Raw genomic sequence first — 7,234 nt, forward strand, 5'->3', positions numbered from 1 at the left:
TTGTTTTCCCACAGACAGAAAACCTTCAGTGACTTGGGCAGAGTGTCGCTTAAGTGAAATGGGTGCCAGTCCTGTTATGAAGGGTAAACAGGTCTGTATCGTTCACGATGCGGGAAGGAGAGAGGCAGGATGAGGCGGCAGCCATTGATTCATGGAATCCCTGACGGCGCTAGAGCCATGGCGGAAAGTGGCAGTTCTGGGACTAGATTCCTGGTGTGTGTGTGCACGTGGGAGCGAGGATGCGTGCATGAGTGTGATGGTGTGTGTGCATGTGTGAGCGCGAACGTGGGAGCGAGGATTCGTGCATGAGTGTGATGGTGTGTGTGCATGTGTGAGCACGCACGTGGGAGTGAGGATGCGTGCATGAGTGTGATGGTGTGTGTGCGTGTGTTAGCATGCGCGTGGGAGTGAGGATGCATGCATGCGTGTGATGGTGTGTGTGCACGTGTGAGTGCACACGTGGGAGTGAGGATGCGTGCATGAGTATGATGGTGTGTGTGCATGTGTGGGCTTGCACGAGTGTGTGTGCATGTGTGCATGTACAAATGTGCACGTGAGTGTGTGTGTGTATTGGGGTTGGGGGTGGCTTCTTAATCAGAAGCAATCAAACACAGGCCACGGGTTTTCTGCTGGTGTCAGCGGAGAGGAAGATGACGCCCCGCAGGCTGGAGTGAGCACATGGGGCTCTAAACCCAGCAGAAGCAAACAGTGGGGAACCAGAGGCAATTGCTACAGAAGCTGGCAGGCTGTTTCACCTTAACAGAGATGCTCTTGGGAAAAATGATGCCCTGGTCCAGCCCAGGCCTTGTGGTCCCACCGCTGATCATGAACAAGAAAGAAAACCTCCTTGGTCAGAGCCTGGGAGAGTCAGCCTGCTCTTGGATGCCCACGGACCCAACCAAGCCAGTGTGCACACTCTTTCCCTTAGCAAACTGGACTATAAATACCCCTCGATGATCCAGATTACAGCACTTCTGAAGTTATGCTACTAAAGTAGCATTTAAGAATTTGGCTATTTTCCTTCCAAGAAACTGCATAAATTACATTATTATGAAAAGCAGAACATCAGGATTTTTTTCCAGGCTATAAATTGTTCTTAGTAGAGATGTTGCTTTTCTTCTCTGGGATTTCTGAGCCTCCACAGTGAATTAAAGTTCATAGCTCTTACAGCTCAGGTAAACTATTTTAAGTTTTCATAAATAGGTTTGCCTGTTTGCCCTTTTCACACTAGCTGTGTTAGCTAAAGCCTCTTGTTCTAAATGTTTGTGACATTGCTGGCTAATGAGTTCAAGGGCATTGATTTTTCTTTCAAAGACAACATCTTCCCTAATTATACTTCCCCGGCATGCAGCATGGCTCCCATCTGCCTCAGACCCTCCACACAGAACCTGGGAGCCGTGACCCTCTCAAATCAGGGGCAGAGTCTCTATCAGGTACCCCAAGGCCCCTCCCACAACTGTACCCTGATCCATCTCATGCATTAAGGCCTCAGCCTACAGTCCTCCCTCCCTGAGCCTATCTGGGAACATCTTTCTAAACTCGCTTGGAGTGATGAAGCTTTGTTATCACAGTGGGACAAACCGACCTCCTGCCCATCTCCTCTGGAGAAGGATGAGCGGCCAAGGTGGCCAAACAAGGAGGTGAGGGAGAGAGAAATGAACTTAGAGACTGCAGGCTGGCAGGGCCCCTCCTGCAGGGAAACCCTCCATCCTGCTGCCCACAGGGCAGATGACGTCTACAACAACCAAGCTGCTGCCTCCTCCACTCCAGAGGAACTGCAGGCTTTGCCCGTCTGCTAATCTCAGCTGCTCGAGGTCAAGCAGGAGCCAGGAGCTCTTGCATTGACTCAGTTCTCAGCTGCACAGCCAGAAGGTTCTCTGCAGTCCACAGCTCCACAGCAGAGCCCACCATTCTCAGGCAGGGAAGCTCGGTAAGTTCTTAGACAGGTGATATGCATCAGAATCACCTGTGGAATGTGATAGAAAGACATGTACCAGGCTCCCCACCACTGAGGCTCTTTCCTGAGACAGGAGGTGGGGCCCAAACTCTGCTGGCTGAGGAGGCTCCTGTGTCAGCTGGAGCCCATGTTTGGATTCCCCTGTGTGATGTGGCTTCCAGAGGGCTGGGGATGGGGCTGTCGCTGCAGCATTAGATCACTGAACAGTCTGTTCCAAGAAAGGAGTTTAAGGGTGCCGTGAGAAGGGGTTAGGAAGAGAAGCGGGAGAGACTACTTCCTACACCAAAGCCAGCCTTGTGGTTTAAAATAGTCAGTACTCACCAGTTACTGACCTCTCTCAATATGTCCACTGTCCCATTAAATCCTCACAACAGCCCTGTGAGATAAGGCAATTACAATTATTAATGTGCTTGCAGATGGGGAAACTAAGGCACCGGGAGGTTGAGTAACTTGCCCAGTATCAATAAACTGATAGACGATGCTGCTGAGAAAAGAATTTCAGATTTTCATCTCAGAGTTCATGTTTCAGCCACCAGACGTAGGAAATACAATGGATGCCAGTGACTTTAATTTTTTAATTTTTTTGAGACAGAGCCTCACTGTGTCACCCAGGCTGGAGTGCAGTCGCACGATCTCAGCTCACTGCAACCTCCACCTCCCAGGTTCAAGTAATTCTTGTGCCTCAGCCTCCTGAGTAGCTGGGATTACAGGCGTGTCTCACCACACCCGGTTAATTTTTGTATCTTTAGTTGAGACGGGGTTTTGCTATGTTGGCCAGGCTGGTCTCGAACTCCCGACCTCAGGTGATCCACCTGCCTCCACCTCCCAAAGCACTGGGATTACAGGCGTAAGCCACCAGGCCCAGCCTGCCAGTGGCTTTAGAGGAGGAAAAGGTAAAGTCTGAGCCCAGAGTAACCCAAGGAAGAGGCAGGAGCAGCAGAGAAGGGTGGGTGAGCTTCTGGAGCACAGGGACTTCCAAAGACAGGAAGAAAGCACTCTGCTTGTGAGCTCCTGGACTCCTGGCCATGTATGGCAGGTGCACTTGACAGTGATAACTTAAGCACACCCTCAGAATGGCCATGTATGCATGATTCCTTAGCTCTGTTCCGAGCCAAGGAATCTGGGAGTGGCCATCCTGGAGATTCATTCCTTATCTCTGAGGAACATCTGAGCCCCCAGACCACGCCACAGAGTGCGAGCAGTACCAGGGATAGAGGCCCTTTCTTTTGGGTTAAATGAAGGTTGCTGGGTGGAGGTTGTTCGTGGGAGGGCGCTCAGTGAAGGTGCTATATAAACGGCATGCCTTTTGCAAGCGACTGCAGTTCTCCTGTCCAGCCCAGCACTGCTGGATCATTCTGTATAAAAGTTCCCCTCAATGAACTCTATGTCTTGTGTGCTGGCTCTGGGTGTTTTCTTCAGCCTCCCAAACCTGCTGATACAGGAGTTAAGAAGAAATTACTTAGGCAGATAGTGAGGGCATGGGAGTCCTCGGTAAGGTTTTTCTTTTTAATGACAAAGCAGCCCCAAATCATTTTCTAACAACTAGCATCCTGTAAAGTCGAGCTCCAAACAGAGACAAGCAGGCTGGGAGTCTGCATGAGTGAATGCCGATGGGAGGGAGCGACTAGACATGTTCAGGATAGCGGCTCCATCTTCCTTTCTCTGCCAGCACATGTACAGTAAAGAGCAGACAAGATGGCCCCTATCCACTGGAAAGCCCATTTGCGTAATAAGATTAGGGTAGGGCAACCAGCCTTCTCCCTCCCCCACCCCACGCACTATGTAAATGTCATACCTGATGCAACCAATCTGTGAAGCCTATGTAAATCAGACACCACCTTCTGAAACCAGACTATAAAATCCAGCACACTGGCCACCATCTGGTCCTTTCCACTTGGAGACCCCTTTCTCTGTGGAGAGAGCTATTTCTCTTTCTCTTCTGCCTATCAAACCTCTGCTCCTAAACTCATGTGTGTCCGTGTTCTAAATTTTCCTGGCACACAACAAGGAACCCCCGGAATATAGACCCCAGACAACGTAGCTGGTTCACTGCCATCCCTACTGCAGTTAATATGGATCCAGCATCACAGGCCACATCAGCTGTTCAGAAAAGACACTCAAAGTGGAGCCCAGCAAATGCCTTTCTCTGCTCTTCAAAGTGTCCTGTAGGATTTCTTGAAAGGCTGAGCTTCAGCAACGTGCAAGAGTAAACTATGCCCCACTGGAAAAATATGAGGAGCAGAAGGAAGGCCAACTTTGGGAATCAAAAGCCCTTAGGGCAGGTTTCAGGATCCAAGAGGGAGGACAAATCATTCCTGGGTATTCTCACTTCACAAAGCAAAAGCGGCTAGTCCAGCAGAGGACATGGCGCAGGAGCAGACAGCTCCCTCGGGTGCATTTTAGAAAACAAGCATGAAAGCCCTTCGACTTGGGGGTGAAAAATAGGCAGGCAGCCTTTTACCCTAAAGTGTACTCAACGGTGAAAAAAAATAGGTTTCTTAGCAAAGCGTAGCCAGCTTCAGTCATCTGTTTCCTCACTGACAGTGGCAGTCAATAATTACACAGACCATGCATTGGAAGGAAATATCTGCAGCGTATATACTGGATTAATCATTTCTTAAAAAGACAGCCTAGTGAAAAATGAGCAAAGTATGTGCACATTTCACCAAAAAAGTATACATGTAGCTAATACATGAACACAGCCTCACCAGTGAGTGGAAATGCGAACTGATAAGATCTGTGTCTCCCCCTCCTATTAAATAGGCAGAAACAGAATCAACCGATAATATCCAGTTTTTGTAAGGATATGAGAAAAGCATGTGGGTAGGGGGTAAATTGGTGTAGTCTTCCTCAAGGAAAATTTGTCAACACCTATCAAAGTGTGCTGGGGCCCGGCAACAGAAGCTGGCTGAGGATGTCAATGTCACTGATAGCAGCATCCAGCTGGTTGCACTCTCCGGTCGCCTTTCATTCAGGGGTCCCCAACACCCGGCCATGGACCGGTACTGGTCTGTGCCCTGTCAGGATCTGGGTTGCACAACAGGAGGTGAGCAGTGGATGAGTGAGTGAAGCTTCATCTGTATTTACCACCCCTCCCCATGGCTCACATCACCACCTGAGCTCCGCCTCCTGTCAGATCAGCAGCAGCATTGGATTCTCATAGGAGTGTGAACCCTATTGTGAACTGAGCATGTGAAGGATCTAGGTTGCATGCTCCTTATAAGAATCTAATGCCTGATGATCGGTCACTGTCTCCCATCACCCCCAGATGAGACCATCTAGTTGCAGGAACACAAGCTCAGCATTCCCACTGATTCTACATGATGGTGAGTTGTGTAATTATTTCATTATATATTACAATGTAATAATAATATAAATAAAGTGCACGATAAATGTAATGCACTTGAATCATCCCGAATACATCCCCCCTACCCCATCTGTGGAAAAATTGTCTTCCATGAAACCAGTCCCTGATGCCAAAAAGGTTGGGGACCGCTGCTTTAAGTCAATAAGGAAAACCCGGACAAACCGTTTATCCAAGACCAGCATCCACAGAGAGTGGCTACAGGTGCAATGCCGTGCAAAGCTAAAACCCACTGGGTCTTCTTGAAAGAGTGCAGGTGTAGTGGGATTCAGAAGCTGGTCCCCTACCTGGAGTCCTTCTCATTGGCATTTGTCCACTGCTACTGAGGAACACTCCTGTGCTTGTTTCTGTAGCAGACACTGTGCCAGGGGCTTGGTGCTCATCATCTCCTTAAATCCTCACAATAGGCTGTGAGCGAGGTGATTATCCCCATTTCAGAAGGTAAGGAATGGACTCTGAGAGGTAAGTTTTTAAATGAAAATCAATAATCAGCTCCATCAGATTCAGCTGTAACACAGATAGCTTTTTTTTTTAAGGTACAGAAGTAAAAGGGTGGTTTTAAGGAGGAGCAGCCCATGAATGTGAGCCGGGTGGGAGCATTTCTTTTTTCTGACTGAACAAATAGATGTTAGAGCCAGAGTGGCATTTGTTTACCCACCACAGGGGCTAGTGTGGTGAATGCAAGAGTATCTTTATGCGGTCATTGGTTTTAGAAATTTCCAACCAAACTCCTCCATTTACTGCTGTTCAAAGAATAGCTTCCAAATCAAGATTTAAAAATAGTTATTCTTCCAACAATTTAAGATAATGTCCTGGATGTTCATCTTAGGTACTCTAGAAGGGCTGAGCAGGCTGGGCCTTAGTATGGGGCAGGATGCATGGGAGGCTAAGCTTGGTGGACTTCTAGGAGGCAGCATGTCTCTGAACTGTTAGCTTTAATTTGTCTCATGTGAGATGAGAATTGACGGAGGGTTTAGTAATATTGGCAGTGTTTGTAAACGTTTGTGATGTTATGTGACATTGCCAGTTGACATTGGCCAACTGACTCGTTGACCAGTCCAGGTATCCACGAACTTGTCTCCTGAGTCACCTATGATTTCTATACAACCCACATGTATTAAGGTTTGTCAGCTGTAAGCCAGAGTATACAATTATGGAATTCTTTCTTTTCATCAAATGAAGTTTTAACTATAATTTGTCAAGGTAAACTGTGGCAGTGGAATCCTGATGAAGGACTGGAGGTGAATAAAGCACCATTTGCTTTAATTTGGATAAAACTTAAAGAGGAATAGCCTGAGCTTGATGAGTTTACTTTATAATCTTTTTCAGATCCCATCAACGTGTCTCTGAGAGTGTTCTGTCTACTATGTGTTATTACAACAAAACATAGAAATCATTTAGGGAGACATTTTCCTCTACGAGTGGGGTTGTTGCTTAACTAGATCAGCCAGAAAAAAACGGACTTGTCATATTCAAAATACTAAATATTGATATACACGGTGTTAATTTATTACATTATATAAAAGCATTAATTTGCAAGGTTTCAAAATTAAAAACAAAACTGAGCTTCACCACAATTTAAGAGCCACTGCCCTAATGGGAATTCCCAGGCAGGGATGGAAAAGGGTGTGTGTGTGTGTGTGCGTGCAACTGGGTAGCCAAACATAAAGGGAAGAGATAAAACAGCTCCCTTTCAGCAATAAAACCACAATTGTGTTGGATAATTATATATTACATAGTCTCCATCGTAAACAAAAACATTTGTTTCCATTTTGGTTGAAATGAAAACTAACTATTTCTCTTTTCCAGGCTGGCTTTGCTGCCTGGTCAGTGAGCTCAGGCCACTAATGAATGGCTGGCATCCCAGCGTCTACCCACAAAGGACCCACTCTGACCTCCCAGAGCAAAACCCC

This window comes from Pongo pygmaeus, chromosome 17 (genome assembly GCF_028885625.2).
Source record: "Pongo pygmaeus isolate AG05252 chromosome 17, NHGRI_mPonPyg2-v2.0_pri, whole genome shotgun sequence".
Classification (NCBI taxonomy): Eukaryota; Metazoa; Chordata; class Mammalia; order Primates; family Hominidae; genus Pongo; species Pongo pygmaeus.